The sequence below is a fragment of the Cydia amplana genome, chromosome 10, assembly GCF_948474715.1.
Source record: "Cydia amplana chromosome 10, ilCydAmpl1.1, whole genome shotgun sequence".
NCBI lineage: Eukaryota > Metazoa > Arthropoda > Insecta > Lepidoptera > Tortricidae > Cydia > Cydia amplana.
Window position 1 is genome coordinate 4108078 of NC_086078.1, and position 24824 is coordinate 4132901.

The 24824-nt window shown below is 36.7% G+C and overlaps 2 protein-coding genes across 3 annotated transcripts in view; one reads left to right on the plus strand and one right to left on the minus strand.

The window, feature by feature from the left end:
* The window catches only part of LOC134651343 (serine proteinase stubble-like), a 229330-nt gene that overhangs the window by 136797 nt on the left and 67709 nt on the right, over positions 1 to 24824 (minus strand). The gene's annotated exons all lie outside the window — the stretch shown is intronic.
* LOC134651460 (acylphosphatase-2-like) overlaps positions 11128 to 24824 on the plus strand; it is a 199337-nt gene continuing 185640 nt past the window's right edge. Inside the window, exon 1 of the mRNA XM_063506570.1 lies at positions 11128 to 11137. The gene's annotated coding sequence lies outside the window, so the exon portion shown is untranslated. The remainder of the gene's footprint in view (positions 11138 to 24824) is intronic.

Here is a 24824-nt window from a genome sequence, read left to right on the forward strand (position 1 = left end):
GTCAACTTTTTGTTCTAACTGACAGGCCGATACCGTCCGGCGGACTGTTAATCAGTGGGCCCCTTTAAGGTAAAATAACAATATTCTAAAACTCAATCACTTACAAGATATGTGTGCTTATTTTCTCAATAATCACACCGCGAAGATGCTTACCTGTAAAAAACGAATTGTTTAACAATTAATTTGAAGCACATCTTAAGTAAACACATTAAAATTAAATTACAAAGAAATATCAATTTCTCAGGTACAATAAATGACTGATTATGTAAATGTATTATTTATTAATAACAGAGATTAAATAACAAAATAAATCAAAAGTCGAACCCCAAATTAGCCTGAGGCATTGTTCCCAGGACACTGGCCGCGTTCCCCCTCTGCACAGTGAGGCTGAGTTTTTATGCAAAAACGTGAATTACGTAAATTATGATATGATATGATAATCCTTTTACAAGGGCCCGGCTCTGACCACAAGGCATCAACACAATAGACCTAACTTGGTAACGTTTTACTAGCTGGCAAGTTCTTTATACTTATTACGTTGTTCGAAAAACTCTCATCTACCATTACACATAGGTACAACGCATCTGGGCAGCTCTACTGTGTTTTATGTTGCCGCACATTCAAAACCAAATTTGGATTTGCAAGCCATGCACGTTATTGTTAAGACCATCTTCATCATTATTACGGTGTCATCACTACATAGTATAAAACAAAATCGCTTCCCGCTGTCTGTTTGTCCCTATATATGCTTAGATCTTTAAAACTATGCAACGAATTTTGATCGTTTTATTAATAGATAGAGTTATTCAAGAGGAAGGTTTATGTATAATTTGTTAACCCGTGCGAAGCCGCGGCGGGTCGCTACTAGTTCTTTATAAAAGACTTCGGTGTGACACACTCCCTTATAAGGGTCCGGCTCTGACCACTATACATCACGGCAATAGTTCTCGTTAACAGCTCAGCCAGGAGAAGCTAAATATTCATAAAGGGAAATTATATCATTTGAACGATCCTCGTAAATCTGATCTTTCGAATAATAATGATGGCGAAAGCGAGATATTGATTAAAAATAATAACAATGATTAGGCAACCTTAAGATATTACCATTGAAATATTACTAATGGCACAAAAGTGAAGTATAGTAAAATTGGTTATCTCAGTTAGTAGTTTCAACGTTTAATTATACAAATTAAATGAATGTGACCAGACTGCTACAAATTAATTTCATATAAATTGTCACATAGTAAAATATTTCATTGAAATTCCTTCAAACGCTCTTTAATTAAGTTTTTAGGTTAATTTGAAGATAACTGCTTTACGCTTGTCTTGTTATATACTGATTATGTATATTAGTATATTAACACTTAATATATATTCAGAACACCCCGTTTATAAACTTTATAGTTCGCCATTTATGTCAAATACTTAGTTCACTTATGAACTATTCTATTTTAGACTTAGTTACCTCGTATTAAAGTTGATGTTCTAAAAGTAGAGACTTTGAATTGAATTCATTTTAAAACTAGATTTTGTTTTTGATAAAGATGCTCCAAAATAATGAATTGGAAACCAAACAAATATTATGCAAATGAATAATAAACCGATTGATCAGATTTTTATCTCAACTATTCGAGCGCAAGCTTATAGTTCACAAGCTTGCTCATAATTATTTTGCCGTTAGTGGAGTCATATTAAAAATGCATAAATTTTATTAATTGATTTTGTGTCCTGTTCTTATGTTAACGTTTATCACATTACTAATAGGTAATAAAATTGTATTAATATGTTTATGTCACCGTAAAATTGTAAACACTCGTCAGAATTATAATCTCGCTAGTTAAATCATAAACTGACGGTAGGGAGATTATAAACTATGTTAAAAAGTTAGTGTCACACAAAGTAAGGTTATAAAGAAAATCTGTGCATTATTGTGATCACAGACCCCTGGAATTATGTCCATCAGAATAACACATTTGAAATACACTGAGCCTGAGCCTCGAGGGTCCGTTGAAAAACTAGGTAGGTACTTCAGATAGTCTTTTAGCCTGACAGCCTGGATACGAGTGACCTAAATTTAGATGGATGGTCGCGAAACGAAGTGAAAAATGCAACTGCAAGCAAAAAATGCCACAGGGAAAACGGGTTAAGTTTTTCTAGGTCTATCTTTTACAGGAATTTGTGTACAAATGAAAGGTTTAAAACTTTAACCTAATTACATTTGCCATAATTTATTTCCACGTAAACAATATATGGAGGAGACAGTAAGAGTTACATAAATATATAGAATATTTCTTGAGGGATCTTCACTCTTCAGTATAATTTTCAGTAGAGGATACCTGCTCCGTCTTCGCATTCAAACGCTTTGATACGTCGTCTCGTACCTCTGACGCTTATGGAGATAGCTAACCTAATTACTGTTTTTATTCGTATACATAGAATGTGCTTCTAAATGAAAATCAACGTGTAGTCTATGTTGCTAATCGGGGTACAACCTTGTATGCAGGGGTGGTACCCTTTCTCTGCAGCTGACTGTACTTGTAAACCCAGCGAAATGCCAAATCCATCACGCGTATTTTCATCAACTTAACAAATTTTCACCTGATACTCCTGATAGTTACAATTTCCTGTACAGCGAGCTGCAAAACTACATGAACACATTATTAATGGAATTCATTTATTAAGTGGTCATGCATTTTTGTAACTGGGTGTACATTGGGTCGGTAAATAACGACACTACATATTCGAAAATTCGGTTTTAGGATATTAATCAAAATTTATTTCTTTAATACTTAAGTCCACTTATTTTTTGAATTACCTAGGTACCTACTCCATGAGTTCGGTGATTGATTTTATTCGGTGTAGCAATATACGGTAACACGTTATTGTCAAATGACATTGTAAAATTTCTAAAATAGGTCTATCAGTTAACTCTTCCGCTGCGTCATTGCTCTCAGAAACCATAAACCCACATCGTCCACTTTATCCTCTTATCGTCCATTCAGGAAGTTTATTATTATCTAATTTGCATTTAGAGTGCTATTTAAATAGCTTGAGAATGTTTTCGGAATCCAATCGCAATGCGAAATAAGTTTGCGATTCAAAGAGGTTTTCAATTCCTTAGCAATCTGACTTGACAATAATAACAGTGTTCTATAAAACTTATGTTTTAGGCATTATGTAAATAAAAATATATTACCATGAGATGAACTATAACGTACAACGCTCAATCGCCAGTGAGTGAATGTAGGGATATAACTGGCTAAGTAAAGTTAACTACTTATATATTATAAACTGGAATACAAAATAATCATGCGAGATTTTTTATATCTTAACAAATTAAAGTGTAACTTATTGCAACTTAAACAAAAAGCAAGAAAAAAAAATTGTATTTATGAAATGTATCGGCCCGTCAAGTATCGAACTAAGTTCGCAAAATAATGAACTAACTTTAAAATAAAGGTAATGTTAATATGTATAACTGAATGTACCTACAACCCAAATAATCGTTAAAAATGTTATCATATTATAGACCTCAAAATTATTTTGTTAGAAGTTTATGTTTAACGCCATTACTACGTATACAAGTAGAGGGAAATTACAATAATTTATCAGCAAATTAGAATTTTCCCTCACGTATTTCTAATTTGCTAACCTTTCAAATTATTCTCATTTTCATTTCCAAACTTTTTAATTGACATTACCCGCCGCCGGCGATTTTTTGCGACAGCGGTCTAAATTATAATTGATCAGTGTTTTTTTAATGCCGTAATTTTAAACGTAGAACTCAAATTATGCAATGGAGTTTAATTTTATGAGGCTACTAATTAAGGTCAGTTTATTTAAATGATAACACGTTAATGACACTTAATGATAATTGACGGATCGAGATATCGTAAATTATATACTTTACGGGAAATTATTGTTATTTTATCTCAATTTAATACCTATTGTTTGCCAGTTTATCCTTCAGCAAAACATAAAAAGGAGCAAAGGTATTTTAGCTCTAAATAAAGGTTATAAATTGAACGCTAACTACCCACATTCTATTGTTACTTCATTAACAAATGGTTATAATGTTAAAATTAAGCGGTTCTATTGATGGAGACTGGGTGTGACCATTGTAACTCTGCACCTAATAAAAAAAATAGTCTAAAGAAAAGTACCTATAGTTTATGATAAAATGTTGTACTTATAAATACCGTTGGCCTACCGTAACGCATGAGACATGTCATCATATCTGCAACTAGTTCGTTAGTTTAATACGGCTTAATTAAGTAGTTCATTCGTTAAATCAACAAAGAAAATGATTCATCCAAGCACACAAACAAATACTTTAAGACGTTGACCCTTCCTTATATTTACTGCCTCAAGCAAATCGGTGGCCTAAATATTTAACGTCCTTATTTTCTTTATAGTCCAACTCGAATTTTTACGATTCGCTTCGATTGTGAGAACCGCGATCGGCAGCTCGAGAATGTTTCTCCGAAATTCGCGAAATGGCGACTTTCCGTCGTTAAATGTGATGTTTATAACTTACGGGAAATATCGGGTATGCAATTATAAATGTCGTATTGATGTCGGCTCAAACGAGAGCCACTGTGAGGCCACTTACATCAGTGTCGCATAATAACGCTACTCTTTCAATATTTCTGAAAGCAGTTGTTTTAATTAAAACCTTTCTGTCAACTTAATAAGTGTCTAGATGTAAGAATATGGTTGTATGCTCATAATGAAACAAGTATCCTACACCAACAGATCAAAAAATTTAGAGATCTACAGGCAATTTTCGCGAGCAAGGAGACATTTTTGCACTTAATTTTCGAAAATGCATTTTTTAATATACACAAAGCAAATTTCAGAAACACACATTAATATGCCAATAAGTAAGAAAGCATTTAACACTAAAAAATTTCTTAATAAACACAAACTCTCTTGACAGTTTTATATTAAAATCTTTTGAATATTTGTAACCTTCTACAGCTTAATAAGAACTGTTCATTTCATTTATACAAATCATAAATCAAAGCAAATGAAATAGTAGGTATGTCAAAGAAACAAGAACATTGAAAGGACTTTGATGTGTAATCTAACTTTACAGTTGTCTGACATTCACCTAACCTTTCCAAACAATGACAATCCAACGTTTAATCAGACAATCTAACATCTCGTGTGTACTACGACAACAATAAAAATGATACCCAAAATATATCACAGATGTCACCAAACTAGGTCAGACTATGATTATTTATAATTTAAAAATGTTATTGATATATGTCTAGCCACCTACGTAAATTCAAATAATTGATTACCGTAAAATGGGGTGAGTAGGGTCAAAAACTGAAATTCAAACCTCGATAACATTTTATTTTTACATATGAAAACTGAATGGTATATATGACACCGTAAGATTGTGAACCCGTTAGTTTATAATCTAACGTAGGTTGGTTAGGTTAGATTGACTTGACGAGAAGCTGGATTTCAAAGAGCACATAAAAACCACAGCAAATCGGGTACGCAAACTTATTTACGTTTTTAAAATTTTACGTAACTCCGCAAACAAAGCATTGCTCAGAACAGTCTACATTAGCATCTGCCAATCTGTACTAGCATACTGCATAACTGCTTGGGGCGGAGCATGCAAAACCTACTTGATTTCTCTGGAGAGGGCGCAACGAGCTGTTATCAAGGTATCCCTTCGAAAACCAATTAGATACCCTACCAAACTAGTGTACAGCGATCTGGATGTCCTCAGTGTTCGTGGTATTTTTATCCTCCGTGTGGTGTCCAGGATTCACGGAGAAGTCTTGAAGTCCAACTACGACTGCATGCTACAAAAACGCACGTTCAAAGTCCCAGTTCCCCCGACTGTTTCAGCTTTCGCTCAACGTCTGCCTAATTTCATCCATCCGTTTGTCTACAACAAAGTCAACAGCAAAATCCTCATCAAAAAATTAACGGTTAGGGAAGTTCAGAAAAAAATATCTTCATGGCTCAGCTCCTTTTCCTACGAGGACATAGAAGAACTTCTAAAAGTTGATAAATAACTACTTTTTCCTTTCACATACACACACACACATACATTTATATATATACACAAACACAAACACACATTCACTAGCAACAATTAACTTGACTGAGTCGCACGCTGATGGATAAGTTTAGATTTTTCTAGGTAAATTTAGTTTTATTATAATTTAAGATAGTTTCACAAGATTTGTTTTTTTTAATTTAATTTATTGTAAAAATGTAAGAGTAATTTCTGTTAGTATTTCCTCTTCCTTGGCTTTAAGTTTCAATTGTATAAACTCTCTTGAGTCTGGGTTACCTACGAGACAGGCTGAGCCTAGTGTAGGAACCAGAGCAACCTGACACAATATATTTTTTAGCTGAGGTACCTACACTTTGTCAATTGTACATAATTAGGATAATCTTTGCACCCCTGTAAATGCTTTTGTGTATTACCTACAATAAATAAACTATAAACTATAAACTATAAGATTATAATCTCCCTACCGTCAGTTTATAACTAGCGAGAGTAGCGAGATTATAATATGACGAGTGTTTACAATTTTACGGTGACATATATAATAAGTGTTTCGGACGTTTGTATTTTAGTTTTTATTTTATTTTGGGTAGTTCCATTTCATAACTTTGACGATAAAGAGGAAAACCCACCTCACCCCGTAGTGCCTCGTATTTGGGGTGAGAGGGGTTTTCATTCAAAGGTGATTTTGGAAGATTGTTGGATCGATTTTTTTTATTATGCGTATTACTATAGCTCCATTTTAAATTGGAATACATTATTTTTGTAGCAGTAGCCTTAAAATCCCTTCTCACCCCCCTCTCAAACCTTCTCTCCCCATTCATAACCCACCTCTCCCCGCGAAACCTAACTCACCCCGTTTTACGGTACTAAGCTTTCACTCCATTTAGACGAGGTTAAAAGGACACAATTCGTTAAAATAATATAATATAAAAGAATACACACGCGTGCTAAATTAACCAATTTCAGTGACAAAAGAATTTCGAAACGAAAAATTTTCGCATTGAAATAAAATTATTTACCGTCCAATATTATCCCCGATTCATTTTAATAAAAAAGGTTCATTCTTTCAGCCTGTATATTCCCGTTGCATACCAAGCAAAGACTAGCAAAGAATAATGTAACTGATATATCATTTACATAGTTGTTACAACGATACAGGTATGCATCGGAGAATTCCGCTTGGTATTTTATCTTCTCCTATTATTTCGAAGGCCTTTGTTGATACACTTAGGTACACCAATCGGCATCTGGTGTCCAATCTTTTCAAGAGCTTTTCGACCATCTCCATGTAATGGATAATTGAGCTCAAGGGCAGCGCTTTCCCCCCTTTAATTCCAGATAACTTGCTCCAAAGTTCTTCATTCTCTGTCTGGCGAGGCGCGGAATTCTTACATTAGGTGTATTAACGGTCTCTTCCTGTTCTCCAAACATTCGACAATCGGTGTTGTCAGAGTGCCTGTCTTGTCCAACACTCTTTTGACCCGGTAATGACCTGTAAACAACCTTGTTACGGTGCGTCTCGACCCGAGATGTGCGATGATGCGTTGCGAGGGGTGTTTAAAAACCGACTTCCAAATCTCAAAAGGAGTAGGTTATCAATTCGGTTGTATGTTTGTTTTTTGACTTTTTTTATGTTTGTTACTGGATATGTCCGTCATTACTGGACCGATTTTGAAAATTCGTTTTATGTTTGTATGTATATGCATACAGATTGGTCCCGTTTTTTTCAAAACCCAGTTCTGATGATGGAGTGCTTGAGGAATCGAGGGAACTCCTCAAATCTTAAAGACATATAGTGATTTATGTTTTCATCAACAAATCAAACATATACATTCAAAAAAGTGACATTTGAGGTAGTGGAACCTGCTGATGATGATCAGAACGGAACTCTTCAACGACGCATAGTTCACGTTTGGCGATTTGTCCTCTTCATTATGTTTGTTAAACATGTTAAGTTTTTAAGCCACATTTTTGTCAAGCTTGAGTTCAGATGATAGTAGTTAGAGAAGTCGGTTTTTTTCTTTTAAAGATTATTAAGAACCAATATCACTGCACGCTGAGCTAAGAAAACAAATGAAGCAGGTAAGTAATCTCTTGCAACGTACTTATCATCTCACATCTCAGGTCGAAACGCACGCCTAGAGGGTTTGCAATCCGGATCCGAAATGTATGCAATTCGAATCTTCCCATACATTTCGGATCCGTCGTGCAAACCCTGCGCACGCCTTACTTATTGTATTTTGCTAAGTTTCCAGAGCTTTTTGCTCCAACCAGCGGCTACTCTGTGCATAAAGAGCTCTGCCTCAGCGGAGCGCGGTAAGTACATGGGAATATTATTCCAGGGTAATGAAACCATAGGGTAATAATTTGCGTTTTCGCTCAACAATGGACAGTGGGAGGGGGAATGAGAAACCCGAGATACACGGCGCCTTATTCTGATTATTTTTTAAAGACTCTTATGTAATGCAGCCGTAGCAATACATTTTTATTGGTTAGGTACTCGTAAAATCACTTTTGTTTTGTATTTATACTTCAAGCGCAAATTGTTGGTAAGTATATAATATTTTATGTTCGGAATTTGTAAAAAGCACATAGCTCATATGTCTAATTTAAAGTTGTAGGTACACTACACTTTTATAACATTTGGGATTTTTTATGTTATTTCTATTCAGAATCATGATCTCTATATTCTCTATCAATCATTATAGAAGAAAAAATGACCACAATTTTTCATATTTCTTTCGTTTGTTTATCCATTCTATTACCTAATATCATACAAAGTTAATGAAAATTGGTAACAAAATGGAAATTAAAAAACTAGGGACACTTTTTTCTCCTATTAGGGTCAAAATAACTCGTAAGTATAAGTAGAAATAACATGTAAAACTTAAAATAAAATAGCTATTATTGCGTCCCACCGCTGGGCAAAGGCCTCCCCCCGCTTTTTCTCATTCCTCCGGGTCCACTTAATAGATACGATTAAAAATAAGCATGTACAGTGAGCTCCAAAACTGCATGGAGAAATAATGAATGAATTCATTGATAAATTCACCATGCACTTTTACGGCTGATGGTACCTACGTTAAGCGTTAACTAGTATACTCGTACTACTTAGTCGGGTTTTGGTGACGATTTTAATGCTGTTACTATTGCTGTTATAGCAATTTTATCTGTTCCAATTGTTTTTAGAACAGTTGCAACAATGCGGCGAATTAAGTAGGTCGGAATTTATTGAAATCGAGTTCTCCGAATAGCAATAGTATTTGTATTTAGGTGAGGTGTAAAAGATAAGCGAAAGCGGACCACCGTTTGGTAAGCAAGATAAGTCAAAACACACCTTAGTTTTTTGTATACCTTGTCCATGGAATTAAAAACTATAATATATGAACAGTTCTGAGAAACTAAAAACACACCACACCGTAAACCGTTGAAGGAGGGAACATAATATTTTGTATTCTTAGGCAATTTTAGCACTCCATTAAGATAAAATACTAAGTGAATAGAAAAGCCAGTTTGGTGTAATTTTTTAAAGAAGTGTTTTTAAGTTATGTTCTCCAATAAGTTTACCTACACAGTATATTCTTAATACCGTGGCATAGCCTATAAACATTTGTAAACAAAATAGTAGCAGAGACCTGTAGTAGCACGGTCATGGTCACGGTGTAGTGGGCTGAGACCTTTAATGTTACCGAGACCGAGAACCAAACTATTCGCCAGATAAGCTCAACAAAAACACCGAATATTCTTTAAAAAAAGTAAAAATATGAACCGCTCATCTCACCGCCAATCGCTCATCACTCGCCCCACGATTTTATCTCACCACGACTGTAAGGAATTTATTCCATTTCACCTCACGAAAGCCCATCTGCCCATTGTTCAGGGAAATAATATTTGGCAATATCTCCCCGATTCTCGATAACCGACGTCGTGACATCCGTCAACTTTCTCCCGAGAATCAGTAAAACATGATTATTTTGGCGTGAAAGCTCTCATTATCTTTGTTAAATCTGACAGATGTCGGGAACCCGATTTTCGTTATTTTTAGAACTAGATTTCTTTTGTTATGATACCATTGATATGACTGTCAAAGAACAGTGATTTTTTTTTCTTTCAAATGCATTTACTGCAGATAAACTAGAACAGCACGAATAGCATGGTCCCATTTTTATCACCTGTCATGTCATGCGTCACTTTCGCACTTTCATACTTGTTAGAACGCGACAGACATGATGATAGATGATAAAGAAAAAAGCCTACTCATTGAAAGACAAACATAAGGGTTCCTTTTTATTCCAACGCTATGTACAACTTTCGTGGTTACCTATTTACAGCACAGTATTCTATATTGAAGTCAAAAAATACGGTTTAACTCGCGTAACTTCAGTCAGTCGCGCGACATGTTTCGGAGAACCTAGCTCTCCATTTTCAAGCACTAAGTATAGTATTTTTCAAACTCGATGGGTTCATATAATGTTTAACCTAAAAACGCCAAATCTCGCAAAATTACCTATATTAAACTGACAGCTGTCATCATACCCATTGAGTTTGAAAAATACTATGACAGTGCATGTGTATATTCTATATTATTATTATTTCGTGATTTATGTCCAATACGGTCATACTGCCAAATAATAAAGTTTTGGAAGAGTCTGTCCTAGCAAATATCTAGTTTCCGTATGAATTTTTAACATAATTGTGTGATAAACTGTCAAGTACAAGTACTTTCTGTAGAAAACTGAACGGTTTCTAAACAATGAACAAGTATCCTAATGAAACATACCCTTCAGCAAAAACACGTACGCCATCGTCATCCATTGTAACTTAAGATCGGATCAATCAATAATAATTTCTATCACCAACCACATAAGGATCTTTTCGGGATACCGTTTAATGGGTGAGTATCAAAACAAAACACTGACATATTTTGAACTGAAGGCAGCTTGACAAGGGTCGCTAACGCACGTAGCGTTTTTCCACATAACCATCCTCAATAAGTGTTTTTTGTTCAAAGTGACATAACTGCGTACGGCAGTTACGAAGTAATGCTACGTTTTTTATTGGGTAGAAAATATCCGGACAAGATTAAAGGCCGTGGTCATTTTTCCTTCGTAAATGACATTTATTTCGGTTTATAATTGGGAAGACTAAAGATGTCATGAGGCTGTTAGGTTGTCACAAACATTGTTAATTGAATTTTCTTCTTGTTCTAACATGAGCCGCCATTTAAAATTAAGAATTATACATAGCAAAGGACGGTTACATTCCAATAGAAACATGCAAAAGGGATTGCATACTTTGTTTTTATTTTTAGCGATAATTTTGTAAAAAAATAGCGATAATTTTGTAAAGAAACAGCGACATAATACTTGTAAGCTCATCATGGAGCACAGCTCTGACGTTAATAACGTCGTACTTATGTTATCGCCAGCCGCAGAGCCGACTGACACCTAATCAATATTCCGATGTCCGATCCTCTCCAATCTCCAATATATGAATATAATTACATACGTAATTAGAATTCTAAGTATCAGAAATTCTACTTGCTCTAGACTCGGTAAATTGGAAAACCAGAAAACTAAATAATTGGCAACAATCCCAAACAAAGCCCTACACTCTCATCTATGCAAATTGCCGCCATAATACAAGCTCAGCTTGAATCCCTCTTTAAGTCTCCTAACAACCATTCTCTTTGCAAGAGCACATATAATGTTATCCGGCATTACAAGATCAACACAGGCTCCACATCTCTGACATTAATAATGTCGTCAGCATACACCTAATCAATATTTTACTTAGACGATCCTCTTCAATATACATACAAACGGAGTAGTTTAGTTCTCATTAGAATATCAGTAGAAAGCTTTGGACTACCGAGTCCAAAGCTTTTAAGAGTTCTCTAATTTACCGAAATTAGAGATCTTTCATCACCTTCCTCGGATGGTCCCGGCTCTTTACAACAACGGCTCATGGGAGCCTGGACTCCGCTTGGCAAACCAATTTCAAGAATTGGCGTAAGCACTAGTTTTTACGCAAGCGATTTCCATTTAACCTCCCAGAGGGGAAACTAGGCCTTATTAAGATTAGACCGCTTCCTTCACGATATTTTCCTACACCGACAAGCGACCCGTAAATATCAAATGATATAGCGTAGGTAAATACATAAGTTCCGAAAAAAAACAAGTTTAGAAATTAACAAGAAAATGATTGATTGGCAACGAATAACATTCGTGGAACTCCTTTGAACCGAAATTCTGCGCGCAAATCGCGGCACCATATTACATGCAAGCTAAATACGGATCACTGGCATCACATGACTGACAATAATAGCGGTATGTCATCGCCAGCAGGCTGACTGACACCTAATCAATATCCCACTTGAACGATCCTCTGGGGTATGCGAATATTGAGATAGCTTCGGCTTTTGGGGTTAAATTGAAATCTGTTCTCTTGTGAAAGGACGTTTCCTGTTAATGTTAACATTTGTTTTTCTTAGTGCCAGTTGCACCATCCGCAGCCGCACTTGACAGACTGATCAACATCATCTGGCGCGCCGCGGCGGATTACTATGAAACTTTCCATACAATGAAATTTTGCGAACTCTTTAACGATGACAAACAGCATGGTGCAACCGACCCTTAATGTTTAAGGATTTATCTTATTGTTATACTAGCGATCCGCCCGGCTTCGCACGGGTTAACAAATTATATATAAAGCTTCCTCTTGAATCACTCTATCTATTTAAAATAATTTTTAAGAAAAAAAAAACCTACTTCTATGCGGCCCGGTGAAAGATTATTGTAGATGGTGCGCTATGTAGAAAAGGAAGCATTTCGTTTCTGTAAGGCTCGCAGTTCTAACCTAACCTAACCCACTTTTGTTCGGTTCTGTGAGGATAGCAGTTCAAACCTAACCTAACCCACTTAACGGCGCATGCGGTGCGGTGTACGGGGGTTTGAGCGGGAGGGGTTTGGCCTCATCATACTTTATACCTACATTTTATGGTAGGTAATCATAGTGGTTTATTTAGTTTAGGTATCATAGTGGTTTTCCGGGTCAAGGTCCGGGTCTGTGTCCGAGTCCGGGTCCGAGTCCGGGTCTAGTCCAGGTCCGAGTCCGAGTCCAGGTCCGGGACCGGGTCCGAACCGGATCCGGGTACGAGTCCGGATCTGGATCCGAGTCCGGGTCCCAGTCCAAGTCAAAGTCGAAATTCGAAATCACCAAACATGTACTATGCGTCGTTGAAGAGTTCTGTTCTGATCATCATCAGCAGTTCCAGTTCATCAAATGCGACAGTTTTTAATGTTAATGCTTTATTTTATGATGAAAATACAGAAAATTCTATACTTGTGCCTTTAAGATTTGAGGAGTTCCCTCGATTTCTCATGGATCCCATGTTCAGAACTTGAGCTTGACATGAATATGGCTTAAAAACCTAACTTGCTTAACAAACATAACGAAAAGAAAAAATCGCCAAACGCGAGCTATGCGTCGTTAAAGAGTTTCGTTCTGGTCATCATCAGCAGTTACACTTCCTCAAATGTTACTTTTTAAATGTATATGCTTGATTTGTTGATTAAAACACAACAATCACTATATGTATGCCTTTAAGATTTGAGGAGTTCCCTCGATTCCTTATGGATCTCATCATCAGAACTCGAGCTTGACAGTAATGTGGCTTAAAAACTAAACTTGCTTAACAAACATAACGAAGAGGACAAATCGCCAAACGTGAACTATGGGTCGTTGAAGAGTTCTGTTCTGATATCATCAGCAGTTCTACTTCATCAAATGAACCATCAAATGAAACCAAATAGTTGAATGCCCAAACGACGAAGGTAAAATTGCTCGCTCATCACCCCGTATGCTTAACAGAGGAGTAATCCAAGGGTCAATATTGGGTCCGACTTTATACAGTCTGTACACTTCGAGCCTTCCCGAGGTCATCAGAAATTGTTCGTACCACATGTATGCAGATGACACCCAGCTAATGAAACATATACGACCCACTAAAACTGACGTCGCACTTGCAATATCACAAATTAATACCGATTTAGAAGCTGTAGCAGGTTGGTCCAATGACAATGGTCTCATCATTAACCCAAAAAAATCTGTCTTCATTATTTTGGGAACGAAAAAACAGATTGCTAAAGTACGTGGCCTTGAAATCGACTTGCGTATATCAGGACTGCCTATATCAGAAGAGAGCAAAGTTAAAAATTTAGGCATCGTAATGGAGGAGTCGCTTCGATTTGAAGCTCATATAAATTCTAAAATACCAAAATGCTATGGTGCACTAAAATCATTGTATAAGCTTAGACCCTACTTAACACAAAACATTCGCGAACGCTTGTCAGATGCGCTAGTTTTATCCCAACTAGATTATGGAGACATTGTATATGGGCCTTGCATAAGAAAAAGAACAGAACGAGCGATTCAACGAGTGCAAAATTCATGCGTGCGTTTCTGTCAAAATATCCCTCGCCGCTCACATATTAGCCCTTACCTTAATAAAGCGGGTAAACTTAATATGTCGCACAGACGAATACTAAAGCTCGCGGCAATGGTATTTACGCTTAAACAATCTGGCATTCCACCCTATCTCGCGCGTAAACTCGAATGGAAACCTAACCGAAAGTTGAAAGGTTTGCGTGAGCAACAAGAGCGTATCTCCCTTCCACTGCTCCGGCTTCAGTCATTTAGAGGCAGTTTTCGCTATGCTGCGTCTAAATGCTGGAACAATTTGCCGCCACCAGTAGCTAACAGTAAGTCCCTGGCGGTTTTCAAACTACGTTGCAAGGCTTATTTACTGGACCTCCAAAAGGAATTAACGTACACTTTTGGTTGAGTGACCTTATAGATATTTAATTTTAATTAAGATAGCACTTGTTTATCCACTGCGCATTGTTCGGTTTTGCTATCCTGTCCTATGTGTAATAGTGTAAATGTTTCTACTGTCCTTAGCTAGATATAAATACGGCGGTGGCAGAATAACAGCGTCCGTTGCTGGAAGTCTTTAGGGCCGCTATGCCCCGTAGTCTTTTGGCACAGACATTAGCTGAGCCACCTTCCCTTTCAATTAGTTTGTAAGCATTATTGTGTACTTTTATTATGTACCTATGTTCAAACTCTTTGAATAAACGTCTTTTATTATTATTATTTATTATTATTAAATGCGACAGTTTTTAATAAAAATGCTTGATTTTCTGATGAAAATACAATAATCTCTATACGCACACCTTTAAGATTTGAGGAGTTCCCTCGATTCCTCATGGATCCCATCATCAGAACTCGAGCTTGACAAAAATGTGACTTAAAAACTTAACTTGCTTAACAAATATAACGTCTTCGTTATCCTCGTTCGTTCGGTGTCCTCTTGGACAAATCGCCAAACGTGAACTATGCGTCGTTGAAGAGTTCTGTTCTGATCATCATCAGCAGTTCCACTTCATCAAATGTCACGTTTCTGAATGTATATGCTTGATTTGTTGATAAAAACACAAAAATTACTATATGTATGCCTTTAAGATTTGAGGAGTTCCCTCGATTCCTCATGGATCCCATTATCAGAACTGAGTTTTGACAAAAACGGGACCATTCTGTATGCATATACATACAATCAAAAAAAGAATTTTCAAAATCGGTCCAGTAATGACGGAGATATGGAGTAACAAACATAAAAAAAAAAAAAAAAAACATGCAACCGAATTGATAACCTCCTTCTTTGAGATTTGGAAGTCGGTTAAAAACGGCATCAAAATCCGTTGCGTAGTTTTAAAGATCTAAGCATACATACAGACAGACAGACTGCGGGAAGCGACTTTGTTTTATACTATGTAGTGATGATTATCAACTTGAATTTTGGACATAGATTTCTCCTACAACCAAAATTTTGACATTGAGCCAAAGCAAAAACTGCTGCTAAAAATCTTGGTGCGTTTTGTAGTTGGTATGTGTTGTAGTGGCCCTCATAACAGAAGCTTTGTTTAAAAAGTATTTGTGAACACCATGGCCTTTCTCATTTATCTGCTGGTGACTGTACTCGCATTACTAAGAAAATAACAAGTAATAGTAAAAACAATTCCATACGTTCAGCAGGTTGAAAATACGTTTCCGAGCATTCCTATTTAAAATTTACCTAAAGTAATAGTAAGGTTTTGGCATTCAAATGATTTAAACAAAGAGAATAAACACGTCTTTGTACGCTAAAGGCATAACTCCCAGTTGGAAGTGTCGATGATACTAATCGGCAGCTAAGTACGTAAGTACAGTAAGCTTGCATAGCCATCGAGATCGTCTGATGATGTCACACAAGGGCCGCAAGGATAGTGAACAAGTACTATCATCATATCAGTCCTTTATCGCCCAATGCTGAGGATAGACCTCTCTTTCTAGTACGCCACTTGTCCTTAGCAAATCTCATCCAGAAGTGACCCACAATCTTCGGAATGTCGTCCACCCAACGACTCGACGGACGTAAGGCGCTCTTTTCATCCAAAAGCAGCCACAATTTCGTTAACATTTTGGTCCACCTTTCATCATCCTAGCCTAGCAACATGTCCCGCCCAACTCCATTTTCGTTTTTTTTCATTTGACTTGTTACTAGGAAACAAATCAGATTATTTTATGAAATATTTTGATTTGTGTTTTTTTGGTTTTTTGTGCTTGATCACTTTTTCTTTATAATCTATTTCCATTTATTTGACTAGTATTTCAGGCAGGGATCGGAACCGGTTTTTTGCAAAATCTTCGAAATACTTAACCATATTTTTCGAATTATTTTATACTCGAAAGACTCAGTTGTGTTGTTAGTTAAGGACTGCGTATTATTAGATTGCTCAATTAGCAAAGAACGAAAAATACCGTTTTCGTTCCCATACAAAAAATACCGGTATCCGATCCCTGATTTCAGGCCTTTGTGAAAGCTCAATACTTAATACTTGAAAGAACTACATCAGCTGAGCCACAAAATATTGGGTTGCATCTAGTTGTAAGAAAGTTGCCCGAACGCTAGGGTTGTGTCTGCCCACAAGCCGGTTGGACACATTTGCTTACTTACCTTGTCGCCTACTCACAGGGTTGTCACCGATAGCCGCTGACGGCGCACGCGCGGCTTTAATGGACACTGCATTTTGTTTAAGCTGTATACGCACTAATCCTTCAGTACAGTCAACCTTCTGAAAAGGTGGATTGTATAAAATACACAAATTAGCGTGTAAGTACTACAAACTTAAATGTTAGAGCTAAATTTTATACGTATAATGTCACGTTTTAATAGTTTAGGTACAGTCAGCAGCAGAAGTGCTAAGCGCGCGAGGTGTTCAAAATTACCTTGACACGCTGTCACGTCAAGATCATTTTGAACACCTCGCCCGCTTAGCAACTTCTGCTGCTGGCTGTACTTAGGTACATTTCAATGTCTGGTTCTATTTCAAACAGTGATATTGTGATGAAAACTATCTGAATTTGTGTCCCAATTAAAAGAGTATGTCGTCGATTACGTTAACAGTCTCACGTCTATCAATTCCTTCTACTTATTACCATTGCGTATATTCGTTGTAGTCCCTTTGGCTATCTTCAGACTGCATCTTCAAATATTGACTATTGACATCTAAATTACTGTATTATAAACACCAATTTTCAGCTCAAACTGACATATATGTGATAATTACGGAGTGAAGCTAAGTAAAACCGGTTAAAATATTTGCTTTATTTTACGCTATAAAAAGTTTAAAATATCGCCTGCATTTATCTCTTCGTGCGTTTCGTTCCGAAACGAAACCGTAAACAAAATCTGAGCCAATACTAACTGATACCGCGTTCCCCCAGGACTGGACGTCAACACCAGAAAGTAACTAACCAAAATTCTACATCTTCAATGAAATAACGACGTATTTGCCAAACACTCTTATGGCACATAATCCCTTTTGCTGTGACATCACAAATGTGTTACAGCGACCGATTTTATTCCTAATTGCTTTACGCTTATAGCTTAAATTTGCATAAGCATCCCTGTGCACTTACGTTTTATCGGATTTCAGCATCTTGATATTCGAAGCTTTCCTTCCAGTGGTGTTATTCCCATTCCATACTCGAGCACTTGTAACTACGAAGAACCAGTATAGATATTAGTTAATAGACGGAATGGAGAAAGGTTTCAATTATAGAGCCATCAGGCCTTCTTAATAATAATGGCAGCTGTTCATCAGTGGAGCTTGGTAATGACGTCTTTAAGCTTGCCATGGGCGGGCCATGTTGCCAGGCAAAAGTGATGGCAGGTGGACTGAAATGTAAACGGATTGGTGGCCGCTTTCGGATGAAAGAAGCGCCTGGCGTCCGTTACCTCGTTGGGTGGACGACGTTTGGAAGATCGCGGGACCTTTCTGGATGAGACTATCCCAAGAGTAGGATAGGTGGCGTACACGAAGAGAGACCTATGCTTAGCTGTGGACTAAGATGAAGTTTTTACTAACATTAAATCTCACTGGTTTTGAACATTTTCGTGGCAAAGCATTGAGAATCTACCCAGCACATGTCCTCAGGGGCAGATACGATTTCGGATCTCATTTGTCGAAGTTCCCGATATCGCAATATGTGTCGAGTTAATCGACTGACATGGAAACAGGGTATTGCGTCGAAACGAACAGTATTACTGATTCGCGTTGAATTTTTTATTTCTTTAGCTGTGGTAAATAGGATTATAGGATTTAAAGGGAATGTTGTAACGATAAATGTGTCGTGTTCGGGGAAAATGGGCTTTGGAAACGACACACAAATTCGATCCTTCGCGATATATGTCAGGAAAGTCTCTCTTATGTAGGTATTTTATGTTTATAGGCCGATTTTTTTTCGTCAGAGCTCGATAAAATTTGGTGAATAGATAAAGTTCCCTATTCTGTGCAATGTGCTTACATCACCGTATGGTTAAAACAATCTTCTTCTGAGTTTCGAAAACGTATGGTATGTTCGTAACTCAACGGAAAATAGCATACATTTATTCCAGCTCTTTAAACTAGCTAAATTTTATCTAAACTTAACGAAAATAAAATAGAAATTCTAGTTGGTTAAAAACGGAAATTCAAATCCATGAAGTGGTTTAGATATGATTTCAATGAGTCAAATATTGGCACCCAAACTCCAATAATCGATGGACTCTGATGGATAATCCAAGGGACTCCATGGCCACGGTAGGGCAATCCCCATATCCCTATGGCAAGGATCTCCTAACTATGGCCTGAACCTGGAAGACTTTACCTTTGGCTTCTGAAAAGAAAACAGAAGAGCCAAAGGTCTCTATAGTTGTAAGGTATGTTGTTGTGTCCTATAAGGTATGTGTCTAATGGGTCTTAGTTGTCTGTAAATAAATGATATTTCAATTGCTGCCTTTTTCTTCGAGTTTGCCAAATCTTCGAAATCCTTGAAACTCATTAATTACCATTTCAAAGGGTTTCACGTATTATTAAGTCGAATAAGGAGTTTTATAGTTAATTACTATTTCTTCCACAGTAAATACTTAACTCTAATCAGAATGAATGTAAGCTCTAATTTGCTGTAGATAAGCCCAAGCTGGGTGGTAAATTATTTACTTCGGGACGGTCGCAGATATCAATCCGCTTTCCAATAATTAAACTTAGGTTTTCAAATGAGGTTAGTCGTAGAACTAAGAACGCGTAGATACGGAACTGGTACGCAAGACGTGGAAAATGGCAGATTTGAATTTTTTATTACGCTTGTAAAGGTTTTAACAAAAATCGATACACCTGTCTTGATGCGGAGAATCGAATAACTTTGTTTATAACTAAATTAGTCCCGTACTTAGAGATAATAAGTTGTAGAAAGATATTAATTTGTATTGACATGTAAACTTAGTAATTTTATGAATAAAGGAATATGAATATATTCTTATTTCAATACTAAAAACTGAATACATATACAAATCCAACTGACACGCATTTAAAAAGATACGGAAAAAACATTCAGTTCAAAATCGGACTTATAAATTCGAACAAATTGATACAAGGCACATCGACTTGTGCGTTGTGCGTGATCTCTACTTCCTATTAACGAGAACCTTACTTACCTATACCTATTCGCATATTTTAGCAAACTCAATGAAACAGAACTATCATTTAGTTTCCTACAGTTCATTGCACTTGCTGTTCCCTATCTACCCTCAGCATCTAAGGGTTAAGGCAACCCAATGGCTCGGATTAGTTTATGGCGATAGCTAAACAAGGTGGACTGGTCCGACGATTAAAACAAGAGTGAGAGCTCGTCCGAGCGCAATTACTATACATTTGCATTCCAGATTTGCTCAACATAATAGTTACAAGTTTGCGTCAAACTTTCAACCACGTTTTATACTAACTTTTCACCATCTAAGTTAAGCCGTACCTACGTCAGGCCCGAGACACACTTGTAAGTTCTACTTATTTACGTAAGTAGGGACAAAGCTAATTGTTACAATGAGATGCGATATTCATCTGTCATTCTGTAGTATACCTGTGTCCCGTTACGTAAGTAAAACTTACAAGTGTATCTTGGGCCTTAAATATGGGTATTACTAAACCTTCGTGTTGTATGTATAAGTATTTATTAAGTCCGATAATCCTCAGTAAACACGAGTTTCCACTTTCTTGCCTGATTTATGGGATCTTCTTAGCGTTTGATTGATTATCACATATCATGCAGGCTGTTGGGGCGATAAACGAGATTATCGTACGTCTTCTCGTGATTACTTTACTTTCACTGTCAGGATAGGACATCAGACCGCCTAGCAGAGTTGCATTCTCGCGCGCGAGTACATACTTGAAGTCGCGTTAAATGTCATAAGGAAAACAGTCATAATCATAACTACTCATAAAGCTGGCCATACACACTAGGGTGCGCCTGCGCAGTTTTACCTGTACAGTTCAACTGCGCAGGTAAAAAGGAGCGTGTGTGGCATTCGACTGTGCAGTTTTCTACGACTGCACAGTTGACCTGTGCGAATATGAAAATATATATATTTTACCTGTGTGCTCTTGAACTGTACAGTTAAAACTGAGCGTGTGTGGCGTTCGCCTGTGCAGGCCTATCGCGGTCTCGCGGAATGAAACGCTAGTTGAGTTAAATTAACTTTATAAATCAGAGCCCTGCCTAATTCCCCTGATGATAAAACATGTTTTTTATTCTTGTATTATTTTTTTAGACTTGAAGTATAATACATGGTGATTTGGTACCATTATGTCTGACCATACTCTGAGGTATGGATAATGTACTACTAATATTGAACAACTTTTATATTCGTTAATTTTTGTCTTTCTTGCGCTTTATAATTAAAAACAATAACGTTAATATAGTGCTGCGTCAACATCAAGCACAGGTGACGATGGTGCCATGGCTACACAACTGAGAGTTTGTGCAGGTTTACCGCTGCCGTGTGTGTGCTCCACCCAGCTAGGGTTTACCTGTGCAGTTTAACTGTACATGTAAAACTGTGCAGGCATACCCTAGTGTGTATGACCAGCTTAAGGCGACGCGTAGTGTTTACTAATCTGTGGTAGTGGTAGTGGTAGTGTTAGTGTTAGCACCTAAAGGTAACATTCCATTTCCGACCGCAGCTGCACTACTGCTCCAACACAACTCCAGCAGCCTGAACACATCGATTTTATTGTTATTTCCATAGTAAAATGAATGACGACACCGACTGCACGTAATATAGTTAAGGAGAAAATTCAAAAGTGCATGTCCATTTTATGAATGAGCACTTTTGCAGCTGGATGGATATGTAAGCATAAGTTTAGTTTAGATTTAAATCTTCTCGAGGCAGAGGTGTGTTGGAGCCGGTGTAGCTTTTTTTAAGTTCATAAGCGCATTGTAATATGCCTACTTGAAAAAACGATTTTTTTATCTTTATCTTTAACAAATGGTCTATTTCCACCATAGATCAAGTTAAAGAGGACAGGATCCGACGATAAATTCTGTGAGCTCCGGTAAGTATATTACAAGGAAAAGGGATGACAGAGGATAAAGAGTCCGCTAAAGGTAATAGTAATATCATTAATCTTACGTTACCAAATTGTATTCTTGTGCGAGGATCACTAGATTGTAATTATGTTCCTTAAATATATATTATTAACAATAAATGTACATATTTCACAAGACGAATGTAGTTGATACGAAGTTTTAAAGAACTTTTAAGAATTGCTCTCAGCAATAAAAGCGATAATTTTGGAAAAAAATAGGCCAAGTGCGAGTCGGACTCGCACACGAAGGGTTCCGTACCATTACGCAGAAACGGCAAAAAAATCACGTTTGTTGTATGGGATATTTATGATATTCTGTTTTTAGTATTTGTTGTTATAGCGACAAGAGAAATAGGTACGAGTACATCATCTGTGAAAATTTCAACTACCTAGCTATCACGGTTCATGAGATGCCTCGTGACAGACGGACGGACGGAATCGTCACACTATCAAATGAAATTTACACTAGGGGTTTAAAAATACCGCATCCGCAATGCACCTTATAAACGGAACTGTTTTCATTTACGAATTAACTGTTTAATCAATTATGAAAATGGTTCAGTTGTACATTTGCACACAAGGATCTTTAGCAATACACGCATAAGTATTTGTTATGTCATAGCAAAAATAATAGATAGTAAGTATAGAGGGGTCCTGAACTCCTGACATAGTAAATTTTGTAGTCACAGTAAATTTACTACCATCTATCGACACACGATTAAAACTTAAAATGAAAATGTATAAAACTATCAAAAAAATGTATATGTATGGACAAATGATTTTATCATTTTTATATCATTTTTACCCATGTTCTTTCACTGATACCTATGTGTTAAAATTGTTAAATATGAAACGGTCAAGGTCATCTAGCCGAGCATAGGCCAAAGGTGTGTGCGCCATCTATGCGAGAATGACTTTTTCTTCATTTTCGAGGCACGTTTTTCCTTAGACTTTATTCATCTTTTACGGAGTTACTTGCATATGTCTTTGGTCATAGGATGCTTCATTAGTTGGATGCCGACTGACTGACGCATACGAGGATAACCTCACCGCAAACCGCAGTGTGCCGAATAAAACTTGTCTCCGTATCCGTAACTTCGGTTTTTAGGGTTCCGTACCCAAAGGGTAAAAACGGGTTTTTAGGGTTCCGTACCCAAAGGGTAAAAACGGGACCCTATTACTAAGACTCCGCTGTCCGTCCGTCCGTCCGTCCGTCTGTCACCAGGCTGTATCTCACGAACCGTGATAGCTAGACAGTTGAAATTTTCACAGATGATGTATTTCTGTTGCCGCTATAACAACAAATACTAAAAACAGAATAAAATAAAGATTTAAGTGGGGCTCCCATACAACAAACGTGATTTTTGACCGAAGTTAAGCAACGTCGGGCGGGTCAGTACTTGGATGGGTGACCGTTTTTTTGCTTTTTTTGCTCTATTTTTTGTTGATGGTGCGGAACCCTCCGTGCGCGAGTCCGACTCGCACTTGGCCGGTTTTTTTGTGTGTCACGGTGAAATATCTCCGATTCTTTGTCTTTTCATTGTTTAGTAATTTAAGGTTCAACAGGCAAAAGGAAACAATAATTATTTGCTGTGAACGTCAACTTTCAAAAAGTTTGTCAAGATCTCTCATTGATAAAATAGGTTTTTTTCTATCAGTTGTAGGTTGTAGGTATTTCGAACCGCAATATCCGTTTATTTTGTGAATATCCTTACAACTGACCGAAACTGCCATATATGGGTCATTCTCTCATTTCGTGCAAATCGGTGAGATTCTCTCGATTTGTAATTTTTCTTTTAAATGGTAAACTTTTGGGTTTCGTCAATTTGTGGATTCATTTATTAACATTTTTCTGCTAAAGGCACCTTTGTAACCTTATTACTTTTCATTTAATAAGGCTACTGGTAATGAACTACGCGCTGGTAATGAAATCGGCCGAGATGGTAATTTTATCTGTGGACGGTAATGAAACAAACTTATGAAATCGAACATAAAAAAACTGTATTTCAAGAAAATTAACACCAATTAAAATCGACAATATTAAAAACATGTGTCTTAAGCACTGTGGAGATGATCAAACCGACTTAACATACACTTGGGGTTGACAATCTCAACTTATAATGTTCAAGCTAGATGGTACATTTACCATTTACTTATCATCATTATAAGTCGAGATTGTCAACCCCAAGTGTTTGTTAAGTCGGTTTGAACATCTGCGCACCATATCACATAAAACGTAGTTTTCAAATTTTCAAAAATTAGCATAGACAAAATATATTTAAATCATTCGCGTTTTGTACCTATGTAATTTAATATATTTATTTATTATCGTTTTAACCCTATAGTGTGGGGTGTCGTTGGATAGGTCTTTAAAAATAAATAGGAGTTTGCAAACAACATTTTTTGATAAAGTGAATCATTTCGGAAATAATAATGTAGAAAGAACAAAAAACGGTTATTCCTTCTAACTTTTGAAAAATCGATCCAAAAATATGAAAAAAAAAAATCATAAAAATAGTGCTTAATAAACTCATTCAAACAAAATTAAAGCAAACTTGATAAGTTAAGCCGTTTATGAGTTATCGCTAAAAGTCTTCCCTTCTTATTTTATTTAAAAGCCTGGCAACCCTTATTTGTGATCGGATTTTCGCAAGCAACCCTATAACCACATAATAGTGACCGGGAAAAGATAGGCAACCTAGTTGATTTATATTGTACAAGTTGTATACTTTCCATTGGAACTTATTTTGTTTGTCAGACAGATCGGTGAAATT